General features: G+C 39.0%; 1 protein-coding gene across 5 annotated transcripts in view; it reads left to right on the top strand.

The window, feature by feature from the left end:
• tfb1m (transcription factor B1, mitochondrial) overlaps window positions 1–16615 on the top strand; it is a 94490-nt gene that overhangs the window by 40532 nt on the left and 37343 nt on the right. The gene's annotated exons all lie outside the window — the stretch shown is intronic.

The following is a 16615-nucleotide window of genomic DNA, read 5'->3' as shown; positions in this document are numbered from 1 at the left end:
ACCAATGACCATGTACAATATTACAGTATATACAGTCTATATGATAGCAGCAGCATAAAATGGAGAGTAGGTCCAGCAGGAAATAGAAAATAGACATTATAAACAAAGAGAAGTAGCTAACATGTCAGGTGTCAGGTAATAGGCAGATGTCATCTATTGCTGTATGGCGAGTGATTATACAGCTGGATGGAGTGTGGAATGAAGGAGTTCTTGAATCGCACAGTGCGGGAAGGAAGTTGTCTATTGTTGCCAATGCCCTCAGATCAGGAGTGCGTTCCTCACACTTTGTGTGCGCAGTTGCAGCAAGCAGAACGATGCTTTTAAGAAGTTAAAAAAATGTTTTAGAAAGACTAGGCCTATATTTTCGTTAGGTAAAAAAAATGTTCTGAATGTATTTCAATGAATATTGACTTGTTAACGTTATAATGCTCAAATAGGGACGAGGGCGGGGTGCACAGTGAAACAGTGAACAATTTCGCGACAAAGATGAACCTTTATTGATTGATCTGCAGCCATGACAAAATATCAGACAATCTCCATTGTCAACGACAGGCAGGAAAATAAAGATAAACATATGTTGTAGGCATAGGCTCATACGTTTTTAAGTTGAAATAAAAAAATAAATAAAAAATGTGCCTCATAAGCCTTAGGCTGTCAATCACGTGCACAAACTTAAATTATACAATAACATATGTATGTCATCCCTATTAAAAAAAAAAATAATAATAATAATTGAATTATAATGAAAATAGACGGTCGCGACAAACAAAGCAGGCTAAATATCATTGTAGCCAATCGGAGATGTGCTTCACTTGAAAGCGAGGCCAAATAATTAACACACAGTAGTATATCTCGAAGAGAAAAAAGCCACAATAAACAACGCAATTGCCGTAATTCCTTTGCATTGTAGTGCGCCCAAACAACACGTAACCATCAAAATTATTCAGCTGACCGAACTCAATATAGGTTAGACATGGGCTTATTTGGTATAGCCTAGGTAACGTAGACTAATTCGTTTAACATATCCAACCGTATGTCTACTTACTTTTTTTTTTTTGTTAGCACTATGCAGGAATAAAATGGCATCTACAGTGCTAGGATTCAGGCGAGAGCGCCTGGCCTCTAAAATGCGCCCTGCTGCGCTGAAGGAGCGCTCACTTGCGGCACTTGTTGCTGGGACGCATAGGATTCTCTTTATACATTTAACTATGTATATATATTTCCGAAATGGTTCAACCGCCACCCGCCCGAATGTATTTAAAATCTATTGTTTTCGTCATGCATCCGCCCGACCCGCGGCTTATCCGCGGAGTCCGCGGTTGTGGCTGCAAACCGCGCATCTCTAATATGTATGTATATATATATATATATATATATATATATATATATATATATATATACACATATATATATGTATATATATATATATATATATATATATATATATATATATATATATATATATATATATATATGTATATATATATATATATATATATATATATATATGTATATGTATATATATCAGAGGTGGGACCAAGTCATTGCTTTGCAAGTCACAAGTAAGTCTCAAGTCTTTGCCCTCAAGTCTCGAGTCAAGTCCCGAGTCAAGACAGGCAAGTCCCGAGTCAAGACAGGCAAGTCCCGAGTCAAGTCCAAAGTCAAGACTGGAAAGTCTCAAGTCAAGTCACAAGTCATGCATTTTGAGTTTCGAGTCCTTTCAAGTCCTTTTAACCACAGACTAATATTTTTACACAGATTGTGTATGCTTTTAAAACGTTGTATTTATTTATTAAAACAAGTGCATTTGAAATAGCAGGAAAAAAAATAGTACTGACATTGCAATTCATAATAGCACTATTAACCAGTCATTTTAATAGTGTAAACAAATTTAAACATTTAACTCATTCCTTTACAGAATAAACACATTTGCAAAAACAAGTGCAACTGTACTTATTTGTACAAAAGTGTTAACATTGTATGTCCATGGCATATTGCATTGTAACTAGTTCCACAGCAGTTTCTATTCTGTTCTTACCTTATCTCATTGATCTCATCTCATACTGTATGTGTGTTGATGTGTGCGTACACATGAAAAACATAACAAATACATGAACATAACAATGAACAGAGTTGTACTTTTTAGATGTCAGGGCCCTATGCAATATGTACACATATTCTTAATATAGTATACATTTTAACTGACCTTTATTTGACTATGTTTGTCTTTTTGTAGGTGGCTAAAATACGCGGTGCTGCTGACCGCCGTCTAACGTTACGTTATTGTGTGTGATACATTGACTAACGTAACGTTATTTGTAGGTACCTCATGCAACCCTGCTTAAAAAAAATCACTTGACAAAAAGTATGAATAAGGTAGCGAACTGCAGTGGACGCAACAGATTGCCGTGTTTGCAATGACGTTATAACCACAGACATCTTATAAGTAGACGCAGCATTGGTTGCTGTGACGCGAGCAAATTGCATCTTGAAGTGGTGATGAGGAGCCGGCGAGCAGCCTAAACTGACAGTTGACAGGTAGAAAACAAAGATGCCGGGCTGGTGTTCAGCGTTTTCCTGCTCAAATGAGCGGACTGTTGAAAATAGGAATCGGGGGATTACTTTTCACAAGTAATATTTAACATTAATGTACTATTGGTTGTATTTTATGAAAATAACATTACCACAGAGTTGAGAAGGAGCAAAGATCTTCAATATTTGTATGTGAAAATCACAAAGAAATCTTCTGGGGGAGGATGACGCTCCTAAAGGGGTTTGGTTTTCAAACTTTAAGCCCCACCTAAAACAAAATTCACCAGCCGCCACTGATTATGATGCATTCTCATTTTAGGCAAAATATAAGACAATACTTTCTTAACAGTATAATTGTAACCAGGAATAAGTCTTCAAGTAACAATATTCAAATACTAACATTGTTGGGTAAGACAGCATTTGGTTTTATTCTGAATCCAGTGAAACAGATTGGTGGTTTTAGCTGATATAAAGACTTTCAGGTGTTTATATATGTTTAAGTATTTGGCAGACGCTTTTATCCAAAGCGACATACATAAAAAATACATATATAACAATCACTGTAAACATGATCATTTAAGGGAAGAATGTAATACAAAATATCAATACAAAGTGTCAAGACAGAATAAACTCTCTGCTGCTGCAGCAACAGAGATACAGTCTATAAGATATATAGATATCTAATGTATTCATACATTGTTTATGTAGGATATACACATGTATATATAACCTAATCATATTGTTTCTTCAATTTAAAAATAGCTGTCCGTTTTTTTCCCCTTTCTCTGGGGATTATATTCCCAGTTTTGATCTCGGACGTCTGGTCACTTATAGCATATAAGAATATTATGTTACTGTTAAGCAAACTATGAATAATAAAACACGCCAAAACATGTGTCCTTTATCATAGCTACACGTATGACAACAAAGCGCGTGAAAATCAGTGGTATTCAGTGAAGTAAGATGAATTAAATGCGCTGACAGTTCATTGCTCCTGCCAAATGAATTGCACTAATGGAGCGGATCACCACTCCAAGATGGCGGCCCCGCGTCTCGTCTGCGCCTGTAGGCAGTAGCGCTCCATGCTGCGTACCCTTACAAGATGTCTATGGTTATGACGTTAGCAGTGAGTTTACAGCCTCACTGATTTAACTACACAGCAAATAAAAGTCATGTTACTTAGCCAATAAACGTTAGCTTACATTCAAAACTTACCCTTCTTTGTGCATCTTCAAATGTCGAGCGAAGTTGGAAGTTGTTACGGCTCCGTCTATAATATTCGAACTGCATGATTTGCATAGGGCTATTCGTTTTTTGTTGACCGAGTCGTAGTTTTAATACCCGAACGAAATTAACTTTGGCATAATTGTTTCTCACTGCCGCATTGTTTGACAATTCTTCTTCATTGGTTGTCCTGCAATTTGATTGGATGAGAGCATTGCCTGGTGTGACATCATAGGTCAACCCGAAAAGCAATACATTTATCCGCGCTAAAAGGTAATAAGGGCCCCTCAGGATACGGGAGGCACACATTGTATGACCAATAGTCGCATTAGAGAGTGTGCATGGACACTGGAATTCACATGTAGGTGTGAAAATGCAAAAAAAAACCAAGCTATTTGAGAAATCAGACTAATTTAATGCATGGAAACGTAGTGAGTGAGGACACGCTCAGAGCAGCATTAGCAGTGTTAGCTCAGCATTGGCAGTCTACGGGGATTACTGACTTAAAGAGCATGTTGCTGACCAGCAGCGCCTGTTATTGCTAGTTAATAAAACAATTGAAAGTGCTTCAGTGGATATGTCTCTCCTTGGATACCAGTCATCCCTCGACACATCGCGCTTCAAAGTCTGTGGCTTAACTCTATCGCAATTATTTTTAAAGCACATTTAAATTAAGCATGTTTTAGCATTGAAATGGTTAAATAAAGTACAAATATCAATACTAGAGTAGTATTACCCACAAAATGAGACCTAACCAATTAGAGCATGTGTTTCAGTATCCTGTAAAACAAGAGTAAAGTTAACTACATGGGTGTCTTTCATGTCTAGAAGGCTCTCAAAATGTAAAAAACCAGGCCATAATCAGTTTTTTAATGCTCAGACTATAAAAGCATTTAATTTATAATTAATTGTTACTGCTTCGCAAAAATGTATTTACCACGGTCAGGCTCGGAACCAATTAACAGTGATAACCAAGTGTTTATTACACATGGTTATCACTTCATTGTGTTCATGTTCATTATACCTCTGAGTAGTAGTAGTCGTAATAGTACAGAAGTAGTAGTAGGAGATAAAAATTGGAAAACAATGATGTTAGGTATAATTAAAAGAGTAAAAGAAAAGACAGAAAATGATCCACACAGCTGTGTTGACGGCAGCAAAGTGCCAAAAGGCTGCTTCATGACAGAGATGGATCACAATGGAGAGTGAGGCGTACTTTCAGCAGATGGCCGTCTGTCTGAGCCGATCTTCAGACTGCTCTTGAGTAATGGCCACATTGGGCTGCACTAGCCAGCTAACTCAACCTCGCAGGAGGAAAGCCCTACAGATGTTTGACTTTTACACAGTCATCAGCTGAGACCACAGGCCAGATGAGCTGCGCCTAAATTAAATGTGTTAATGCCGCATTGAACATCCATTAGAGCTGGTGACTCTCCAGGGAGGATGCATACAGTTTGGTTATGTTTTGGTGTTCTTGCTTGTGTTCCAAAGTATTAAAGAAGCTTTATAGCATACATTTAAGATGGTGTTTTCGTAGTGAAATAGTGCAATGGCAGGCAGAGTGATGGATACCTCGGCTATGGCCTGACATGGCCTAGCTTTTGCCTCAACAGCGACAGCGAGAATTTATTCAGAGGAGCCGCACGGTTTTCTCACCACCCATCCAGCACACGTTGCTCAGCCACCACAATTCATCTCGGCCTCCTCCTGCCTCATAAAGCGGGTCAAACGTGGTATCAAGAGGATCGGTGAAAGTTATTTTCAGGGACTTGTGCCAGCGCTATAAACGCCTGAGGCTTCAGACCTGATAGAAGGTAAAGAATAATTGCACAGTATCGCCTTAAATAGAATGCAGAGGTTTACCAAGTTTGCAGTTTGTTAGATTATCATCTGCAATAGTACAGTACCTGAATTGTTGAGCTCAACACGATGCTGTATATACAAACCCCAAAACCAGTGAAGTTGGCACATTGTGTAAATGGTAAATAAAAACAGAATACAATGAATTGCAAATCTTTTTCAACCTATATTCAATTGAATAGACTGCAAAGACAAGATATAATGTCTGCAACATGTTTCAAAAAAGCTGGCACAAGTGGCAAAAAAGACTGAGAAAGTTAAGGAATGCGCATCAAACACTAATTTCGAACATCCCACAGGTGAACAGGCTAATTAGGAACAGGTGGGTGCCATGCTTGGGTATGAAAGCAGCTTCCATGAAATGCTCAGTCATTCACAAACAAGGATGGGGAGAGGGTCACCACTTTGTAAACAAATGCGTGAGCAAATTGTCGAACAGTTTAAAAACAACATTTCTCAACAAGCTATTGCAAGGAATTTAGGGATTTCACCTTTTACGGTCCGTAATATCCTCAAAAGGTTCAGAGAATCTGGAGAAATCCCTACATGTAAGCGATGATATTACGGACCTTCGATCCCTCAGGCGGTAAAGCGACATCAGTGTGTAAAGGATATCACCTCATGGGTTCAGGAACACTTCAGAAAACTACTGTCAGTAACTACAGTTCGTCCCTACATCTGTAAGTGCAAGTTAAAACTCTCCTATGCAAAGCGAAAGCCATTTATCAACAACACCCAGAAAAGCTGCAAGCTTCCCTAGGCCCGAGCTCATGTAAGATGGACTGATTCACAGTGGAAAAGTGTTCTGTGGTTTGACGAGTCCACATTTCAAATTGTACTGGAAACTGTGGACGTTGTGTCCTCCGGACGAAAGAGAAAAAGAACCATCCGGATTGTTATAGGCGCAAAGTTCAAAAGCCAGCATTTGTGATGGTATGGGGGTGTATTAGTGCCCAAGGCATGGGTAACTTACACATCTGTGAAGGCACCATTAATGCTGAAAGGTACATACAGGTTTTGGAGCAACATATGTTGCCATCCAAGCAACGTTACCATGGGCGCCCCTGCTTATTTCAGCAAGACAATGGTCAAGCCATGTGTTACAACAGCGTGGCTTCATAGTAAAACAGTGCGGGTACTCGACTGACCTGCTTGTAGTCCAGACCTGTCTCCCAGTGAAAATGTGCGGCGCAATATGAAGCCTAAAATACCACAACGGAGACCCCGGACTGTTGAACAACTTAAGCTGTACATCAAGCAAGAATGGGAAAGAATTCCACCTGAAAAGCTTCAAAAATTGGGCTCCTCAGTTGCCAAACATTTACTGAGTGTTGTTAAAAGGAAAGGTAAAAATGCCCCTGTGCCAACTATTTTGCAATGTGTAGCTGCCATTAAATTCTAAGTTAATGATTATTTGCAAAAAAAAATTTAGTTTCTGAGTTTGAACATTAAATATATTGTCTTTGCAGTGTATTCAATTGAATATAAGTTGAAAAGGATTTGTAAATCATTGTATTCTGTTTTTATTTACGAATTACACAACGTGCCAACTTCACTGGTTTTGGGTTTTGTAGATGATTGACAGAAACTTAACACCTCAATAGCAATGCAATGAGATAAACAGAAAACTATAATATCAACACACAGCTTTAAACATACTGCAAAGTCAGCTTTATGTTGTTAGTGAGCATGCCATGAGAATATGCAGGTGGGTTTTTGTGCCCACACATGCAGAAAATGGTCAGCTTCGAACTGATAACAAATTGGCCCAAAAAATCTTCACAATGGGAGCCATTAATCTATAAGTTATTAACTCGAATGCTCCAATTTAAACTCCATGCACTGGGATTTAATGATTTCATTTGAAGTACAATTTGGTAGGTTAATGTAATTGTCTCCATTTCTATTTAGTCCAATTTGTTATGTTTTAGCTCAAAACATTTGTCAGCCGTTCTGTGCCTTGTTTTTTTTATTACAAGTAGTCCTTTACAATTCCATTTTATGTTCTGTACTATAATCAAATCGCATTAATAATGATGTAAACAGAACATCAGTATTTTTCATTGCATTAGCTTTGCCTGGTCATTCAGTCCTTGTACACACTGGAACATTTTTTAGGTTAGAATGGTGAAGTATTGTACCGTGACGGCCTTTTCAACCACATGGCTTTACTGGGTGCTCTGCAATTATACATGTTCAAGAATTGGGACATCTGACACCGCCGTCTTGTCGATATCATTTGGGCAAGCAAACCTCAACTTTTTGAGAACAATAACATTGCTGCCCCATCAACGTCACATAACCTTTAGCACAAAAGAGAAACCCGCACACAACGTTGGACAATAAAGCTGTGTTTGTGCTGTAGTTGTTGCTTGTAGCATAATTGTAACTAGGGATATTGATTTTCGTAGTCTAATCTGATGTTAAATTTTGCCCGATTGTTGTCTAGGTGGCATTTTATTTTTCTGAAAGCACAGCTAATAGTGATCCCTACAAATAAACAGATTGTGATGATGTGTAGTACTATACACTGGCCACTATGTGTCAGTAACGTCAAATAGATGCAGATGTAGCTGCTACAGGATGTAGAAAAAAGAATAACAACTCAATGATTATCTGACTCTCCAAAAGTTATTAAAAGAAACATATACAAGGAATACAGTTGTTAATGGAAGAAAACAAAACAAAGATCTCATTTGCAATATTTTCCACCTCAAAGAAAAAGGCTGAAACACTCAGATAAATAATTAAACACGATAGAGATTGGATGGTTTAGTGAGGTCTATTACGGCTACTGTATTTAGATGTGCTGTGCTTCAACATACGGATATTATTATTATGGTGTGTATAAGGGTCCCAAATTGCACCTATTAGGAGACATATTATCTGGCGTTTTTGTTTTAACCTATTATGCAAAACCAACTTGTCTTACCTATTGGTTCCTGCTGTTGTGTATTCGGGATCTGCATATGTCCTGAAAAATTGTGCGCATCCGCCATTGTAGCCCACGCTGTAGTCAATGAGCTCCTTATTTTTTTCTATCCTTTCGTTGTGGGGAATTTATTCACCGCTGCTGCCATTTCTAATATAGTAGTTACCAGTTCTAACTTATATCTGTCAGTAGACTCGCTATGGAAGCACTAAAAACTAACGGTACAACAAAGATGACGATTTTATGCCTGCAACATGTTTCAAAAAAGCTGGCACAAGTGGCAAAAAAGACTGAGAAATTTGAAAAATGCTCATCAAACACTTATTTGGAACATCCCACAGGCGAACAGGCTAATTGGGAACAGGTGGGTGCCATGATTGGGCATAAAAGCAACTTCCATGAAATGCTCAGTCACAAACAAGGATGGGGCGAGGGTCACTACTTTGTGAACAAATGCGTGAGCAAATTGTCGAACAGTCTAAAAACAACATTTCTCAACGAGCTATTGCAAGGAATTTAGGGATTTTCCCATCTACGGTCGGTAATATCATCAAAAGATTCAGAGAATCTGGAGAAATCACTGCATGTAAGTGGCAAGGTGGTACTGCATCAAAAAGTGTATAAAGGATATCACCACATGGGCTCAGAAACACTTCAGAAAACCACTGTCAGTAACTACAGTTTGTTGCACTTACATCTGTTTGTGCAAGTTAAAACTCTACTATGCAAAGCGAAAGCCATTTATCAACAACACCCAGAAACGTCGCCGGCTTTGCTGGGCCCAAGCTCATCTAAGATGGACTGCTGCAAATTGGAAAAGTGTTCTGTGGTCTGGCGAGTCCACATTTCAAATTGTTTTTGGAAAATGTGGACGTCGTGTCCTACGGACCAACGAGAAAAAAAAAGATCCGGATTGTTATAGGCGCAAAGTTTAAAAGCCAGCATCTGTGATGGTATGGTGGTGTATTAGTGCCAAAGGCATTGGTAACTTACACATTTGTGAAGGCACCATTAATGCTGAAAGGTACATGCAGGTTTTGAAGCAACATACACAACCCAAAACCAGTGAAGTTGGCACGGTGTGTAAATCGTAATTAAAAACAAAATACAATGATTTGCAAATACTTTTCAACTTATATTCAATTGAATACACTGTAAAGACAAGATATTTAACGTTCGAACTGAAAAACTTGTTTTTTTTGCAAATAATCATTAACTTAGAATTTAATGGCAGCAACACATTGCAAAAAAGTTGGCACAGGGGCATTTTTACCACTGTGTTACATGGCCTTTCCTTTTAACAACACTAAGTAAATGTTTGGGAACTGAGGAGACCAATTTTTTAAGCTTTTCAGGTGGAATTATTTCCCATTCTTGCTTGATGTACAGCTTAAGTTGTTCAACAGTCCGGGGTCTCCGTTGTGTTATTTTAGTCTTCATATTACGCCACACATTTTCAATGGGAGACAGGTCTGGACTATAGGCAAGCCAGTCTAGTACCCACACTCTTTTACTATGAAGCCACGTTGATGTAACGCGTGGCTTGGCATTGTCTTGCTGAAATAAGCAGGGGCGTCCATGGTAACGTTGCTTGGATGGCAACATATGTTGCTCCAAAACCTGTATGTACCTTTCAGCATTAGTGGTGCCTTCACAGATGTATAAGTTACCCATGCCCTGGGCATTAATACACCACCATACCATCACAGATGCTGGTTTTTGAACTTTGCTCCTATAACAGTCCGGATGGTTCTTTTCCTCTTTGTTCCGGAGGATGCGACGTCCACAGTTTCCAAAAACAATTTGAAATGTGGACTTGTCAGACCACAGAACACTTTTCCACTTTGCATCAGTATCATAGATCTTTGATGAGCTTGGGCCCAGCGAAGCCAGCGGCGTTTCTGGGTGTTGTTGAATAAATGGCTTTGGCTTTTCATTGTAGAGTTTTAACTTGCACTTACAGATGTAGCGACCAACTGTAGTTACTGACAGTGTTTTTCTGAAGTGTTCCTGAGCCCATGTGGTGATATCCTTTACACACTGATGTCGCTTTACCGCCTGAGGGATCGAAGGTCCGTAATATCATCGCTTACATGTAGTGATTTCTCCAGATTCTCTGAACCTTTTGAGGATATTACGGACCGTAGATAGTGAAATCCCTAAATTCCTTGCAATAGTTCGTTGAGAAATGTTGTTCTTAGACTGTTCGACAATTTGCTCACACATTTGTTTACAAAGTGGTGACGCTCGCCCCATCCTTGTTTGTGAATGACTGAGCATTTCATGGAAGCTGCTTTTATACCCAATCCTGGCACCCACCTGTTCCCAATGAGCCGCTGTGTTTTTTTAAACATGTTGCAGGCGTCAAATTCCAAATGAGCTAATATTTGCAAAAAATAAAAAAGTTTTCCAGTTTGAATGTTAAATATCTTGTCTTTGCAGTCTATTCAATTGAATATAGATTGAAAAAGATTTGCAAATCATTGTATTCTGTTTTTATTTACCATTTACACAACGTGCCAACTTACTGGTTTTGGGTTTTGTATGTTGCCATCCAAGCAACGTCTTGAAAATGTGTCGTACATTATGAAGCGTAAAATACAACAACGTAGACCCAGGACTGTTGAACATTTTAAGTTGTACATCAACCAATAATGGGAAAAATTTCCACCTGAAAAGCTTCAAAAATTGGTCTCCTCAGTTCCCAAACGTTTACTGAGTGTTGTTAGAAGGAAAGGCGATGTAACACAGTGGTAAAATTGCCCCTGTGCCAACTTTTTTTGCAATGTGTTGCTGCCATTAAATTCTAAGTTAATGATTATTTGCAAAAAAACTTAAGTTTCTCTGTCCGAACATGAAATATCTTGTCTTTGCAGTGTATTCAATTGAATATAAGTTAAAAAGGATTCGCAAATCATTGTATTCTGTTTTTATTTACGAATTACACAACGTGCCAACTTCACTGGTTTTGGATATTGTAGTTATACTCAAGAACGATTAATTAAAGCAACAGAGTATAAATCAAAGCTTTTTATAATCAAATTAATCGATTTAATCAATGAATCGTTGCAGCACTAGTCGTAACAAGGTTACCATTTGTGAACCTGTGGTAGGATCATTACGATTGCCAAAATTGGAGCACTAAGGGAACTTGTCGAAGTGACACCTCTGAACCAAGGGGGTGGCACGACGAGCTCCGTGTTTGACGGTGGCGCATCTCGACCGGCCTCCTATCCCTCATTTATTAACATCCTCCCAACACACCCACCGTACATGGAGGCCTCATGTTTTTAGCTCGCCCCCCTCCCACAGAAACAGGAGGGGGGTTTTATGTCTGAAGATTCAACTGCGTGGTTGATAGTCAAATTAGACTTCTCTGAATCATATCGTTGAATAATTGAATATTGTAAGACACCTCAAATTGCAACAAAACCTTGTTGTCCTCAATCATCTTGACTTGTAGCAGAGACACGCAAACCATCGCTCATATCGGATTATTTGAAACCCATCATGGTGTCAATCCTGTTGGGCCACCAGAAGATTTTGGGGGGAAGCAGTAGCTGGTGGGTGTTTTTTCTTCTATAGTTTTCGTTTGTGCAGTGGCTATCTCTGTGTCTGTTTTCATCGCCACATCGATAGCAGATGTGACATACTGTATGTATTCTATCATTTTCACCCAGTAATCTTTATCGTATAGACCAGTGATTCTCAAACAGTGGTACATGTACCCTTGGTGGTACATGGGCTCCATCTAGTGATATGTCAAAGAATCACTTGATTAAAGTGTAGTGTTTTATTATCCTATATTTAAACTTTGTGCAATGATACAGTGGCCAAACATGATGAATATACTTGTTAAATAAAACCTCTGCCTTGTTTTGAATGAATACTTGGGCCCACTACGCTACTGTATTTTAATGTTGGTCGTTATGGTGGTCCTTGGAGAGCGAAGTTTTTTCTGAGGTGGTGCTTGGTGAAAATTGTTTGAGAACCATTGGTCTAGACGTGACTATTTAAACTCACTAGCGCTCCCATGTGGACAGGGCCTAAATCCTCCCTGCCACACATCTCACCCCGTAATCCAGCTGAAATATTAAAGTGTCTCCTTTTGAACTGTCACCATGTATTGTTTTCTTACACGTAGTCCTTTGTCATCCCCGTAGCTTTTACTGCCTTCCTCAGCAGTTTACAGTGCGCCAAGGTCGCTGCCTTGGTTCCCCAGCTTTGCTGAGACAGGGAGAAGAGCAGCTCCAAACAAAGGAAGGTCATTCTCTCTCCTTTATTCTCTCTCTCTGTCTCTCTCTCTCTCAGTACATTGATGAGAACATTATATCTTCAGTATGATCATTCACAAGCGTAATGGCTGGCCAAAACAAAAGCAGCAGATTAAGTGCAGCGACACACAAGGGCAAGTTAGATTCCCTCTGCATTTTAGCAATCGGCGTGATGGTAAATGGATCTTAGGAGACCTGCACTGATGTCTTTTCTCATCTTTGCCAGCATGACTAGTGGAGTAAGCAGTTCTCGCCTCATTATGTTCCACTTTTTCTGCCTCTCAGCATGATATCTGGAAGATTATTTGTATATCAAGAAGGCAAATAAAGATATCCGTAAATGTGACTTGAAGGGCAAGTTAAAAAAAAGAGCCCTTGCGAGATTAACCCCTGCCTGAGTTGTCGAGCGCCCACCACCCCCTTGTCTAAGTTCACGTTCAGATCTGTCATAGCGGTAACTCAGGGTGGGAGTCTTTGATGGAGAATGTAGGTTAAATACACAGAGGAGCAGATCTTATTAGTGTTTCCCCCACGAGAGGAGCAGCTATTTGATCTGCACTCTTGTTGCATAACCAGAAAGAGATGGAGAACGTGAGAGAGCCGTGAATATTCCATGTTTGTTTCAGGAATTGCCTCCAGTTTGATGGGGGTCCGGCTCTGATTTGCAGGATTGCAGTATTTTTCATCACTTTTTAAAATGATTGGTACTTTAGCATGTTGGTATGTTTACTTTAACGGTCCCCTGCTATGCAAAATTGACTCTTTATTTTTGTTATAGCAGTAATGTGTCTTTAGATATGGCTTTTGACTATCAAAAGTGAGAAAAATCCATCATCCCCTATCGTTTTTAGCCCCACTTTGAAAGGAGACGCGCTTAAACAGTTGCTTTTAAAAGTTTTTTAGGTGGACCTATGATACATTTAATCTTTTCTGGCTTAGAAATGTTACAATAATGGATTATTGTGTTTAACAATGCAAACGTGTCAAACCATAAGGTTCATGCATTTGAGCGTGAGCTTGCACTCATTTTTGGTTGCTTTTGACCACTGGGTTTTTTTTAGCACTGGGTCATTTGCGACATCAAAGATTGACGGATGTACATATGTGGTCATTCTTGGACATGTGTCGGGATGCCTCCGCCCTTTGCTAAATATGATGCTGGAACTTTCATACTGTATTTTCCTTCCCATTTTATGCTTTCCCACCTGTTCTATATCTAACAAAACGTTCAAAGTGTTTAGTTTAAACTCAACACCACATTACTCTTACTACCAGTGTTCTGAATATTACTTTAAAAAAGTAAATAATTAGTTACTCGTCACTTAACCAAAGAAGTCATTTGATTACTAATGGAATTACTCCTTGATAAATGTAATTAATTACTACAGAAAGTAATTAATGTGTAACTTAAAAAAAAACTTGAAATATGTCATCAGCAGATGAGAGAAGTGTATGAGAGAAATGTTAATGAAGTTTATTTTCGACCATGACTGGAGAAAAAAATAACTGTGATGTTTGTCTTCAAGATGTATACTTAAAACTGTACATTTTCAAAAGATACATTTAGATACCTTTGGAGGGTGAGGTGTTGAGGGTTTACAATCGCAATCTGGGATCACCTCTGCAAAGAAACCGCTTGCAGATAGACTCAAAAAATGTTTTAAAAATATGAAAGATTTATACAAGTTTGACACAAAATCATATCCATTATTTATTTATAACACAAGGAAGTTTGTTGAATGTAATTTAGAATCATAGTTCCCCTTTAACGAGAAAGAGATTTGTTTTGTTTTTGTTAAGAACCTTCAAAAGCAGCCATGGCAGTGAAACTGACTCTGACCCACTCCTAGCTATATGAGCCCGTCCCATGTACACGCACACTAAATGAGGACAGCTTTTTTGAAAAGCAGGCTTTGCAACACATCTTAAAACAAAGGCTAAAGCTTCGCATACTGTCCGCCAGTCAGTCATGTTGTAAAAAATGTGAACACTAAAGCTCAATTAGTTATGCTAGTGCTGCTAACATTTGCGTCCTCCCTAATGTTACGTAGTTGTACGTGATATATGGCATCTATTACGTTTAACAAGTGTAGAGTTACAGTGTGTATGTAAAAAGAAGATAAAGGGCACAATAACACTTGGGGCCACACACAATATTGTCATTAAACTTGACCCAACCATCTTTTCCCTACTCATATTTATTTATATTATTGTGATAATAAAGTTATTTTTAAAGCATCCCAAATGGCTTCACACAAATAAAAAATTAATCTCCTGAGTCCAGTTCCCTTTAACTCCCAGGAAGGTTATTATTCATGCTGTCATCTCGGTGAGGAATGGCTGGGTGAGCTTGGGCGCGACATTAAGAGAAGAAATCCTTCTTCAAAACCCATTTGCACATGGCGATGTTTTATGGATGCATACAGTCAAACTGATGCCGCTCCTCCCCCGGGTGCTGCGTAAAAGCAGCTCGGCTGCATTAGGCACAGCCATTACCACACAACATTTTGTACATTTGGCAGGAAAGGTAACACTTACTATCCATACATGTGACACACACCCAGCAGACATGTTGTTTTCATAAAATAATTTTATTGGTAGAAAATAGAACTACTTGCACAAGCACATTGAGACAACTGTATCAGAACTTGTGAGCTGCTCATCATCACAAATATGCTCTGGCAAAATAAGAAGTGCTAAAGCATCCACAAAAATAAGCTGCAGTTTATCAAAAACATACTATCTTGGTACATTTCCTATTCACATTTGTAACTCTTAGAACAACTTTGCACTCAGCCCATTTCTAAGCTAATGAAATTGCGTGCTGATATCAAGCTACACAGACACAAAAAAGAGGAACCGCTTGTTCACAACTCCCTGCTGGCGCGGTCAGTCAGACATCATTTCCTTTTTCCTTTTCCAGAGTGCCACTTGTGTTGTATTTGTACTGGTGCAGGGAGCTTGAAATGCTCAACCATTTGAAACAAACTAGTCCCAAAATAGTAACACAAAAAAGGTGCATTTGAGTATTCTTCTTATAAAGAAGATATGGCATGGTCAGGGTATTGTATCTTCTATTGAAACATTCTGAGGAAATTCCAAGTCCCTTAGCATTAATGAACACCTAGACACTTGTGTACAGTTGCCACAGAGTTTTAAATATTCCTGAAATAAATTTTGAAAATACCACCCTCAAGTCCTCTCTGCACTCAGACTTAGTGAATCTCACTGTGCTTTAGGGAAATCAGGAATAAAGAGGATTGGAAATAACCCTCGAAAGCTGCCTACGACTGCACACAAGCATCTAGTCGACTTGAGACTTAGTCTGGCAGAACAACTCCATAAAACATTTGCTAATGTACAATTCATGTACAAACAACACGGTAAAAAATAAAGACAGAGGAGTCAAGATAGTAATAAAATGTGTTATCATGAAACTACAGTATTTGGCACATTCTTAAAACACAAAAATGTCAGTATTAGTAGATGACATGGCACATTCTTAGCCTTTTTGTTTATTGCATTGGTTCTGGTGCCTGGGCACTGAGTTTTTGTCAGCAGGCAGGCTCTGTTGGATATGCTGGGACAAGATGGTGTATAGAAACCTGGCCCCTGAGGGCTGCCAAGACTGGAGATGATGCTCACAGTGATGCCTTGTGGTGTGCCAGCATCGGCCTGCAGGTGGCAAGCTGGGCTTAGCTATCTGCTCCCCCCACAGGAAGCTGTGGGTTAATGAGAGAGAAGGAGGGAAGTGTGCGGTCATTTGCATCACAGCCTGTCTCAATCACAAATC

Source organism: Entelurus aequoreus, linkage group LG03 (assembly GCF_033978785.1).
Source record: "Entelurus aequoreus isolate RoL-2023_Sb linkage group LG03, RoL_Eaeq_v1.1, whole genome shotgun sequence".
Lineage (NCBI taxonomy): Eukaryota > Metazoa > Chordata > Actinopteri > Syngnathiformes > Syngnathidae > Entelurus > Entelurus aequoreus.
The sequence above is the reverse complement of the archived record's forward strand: the minus strand, read 5'-3'. Positions and strand labels throughout refer to the sequence as shown.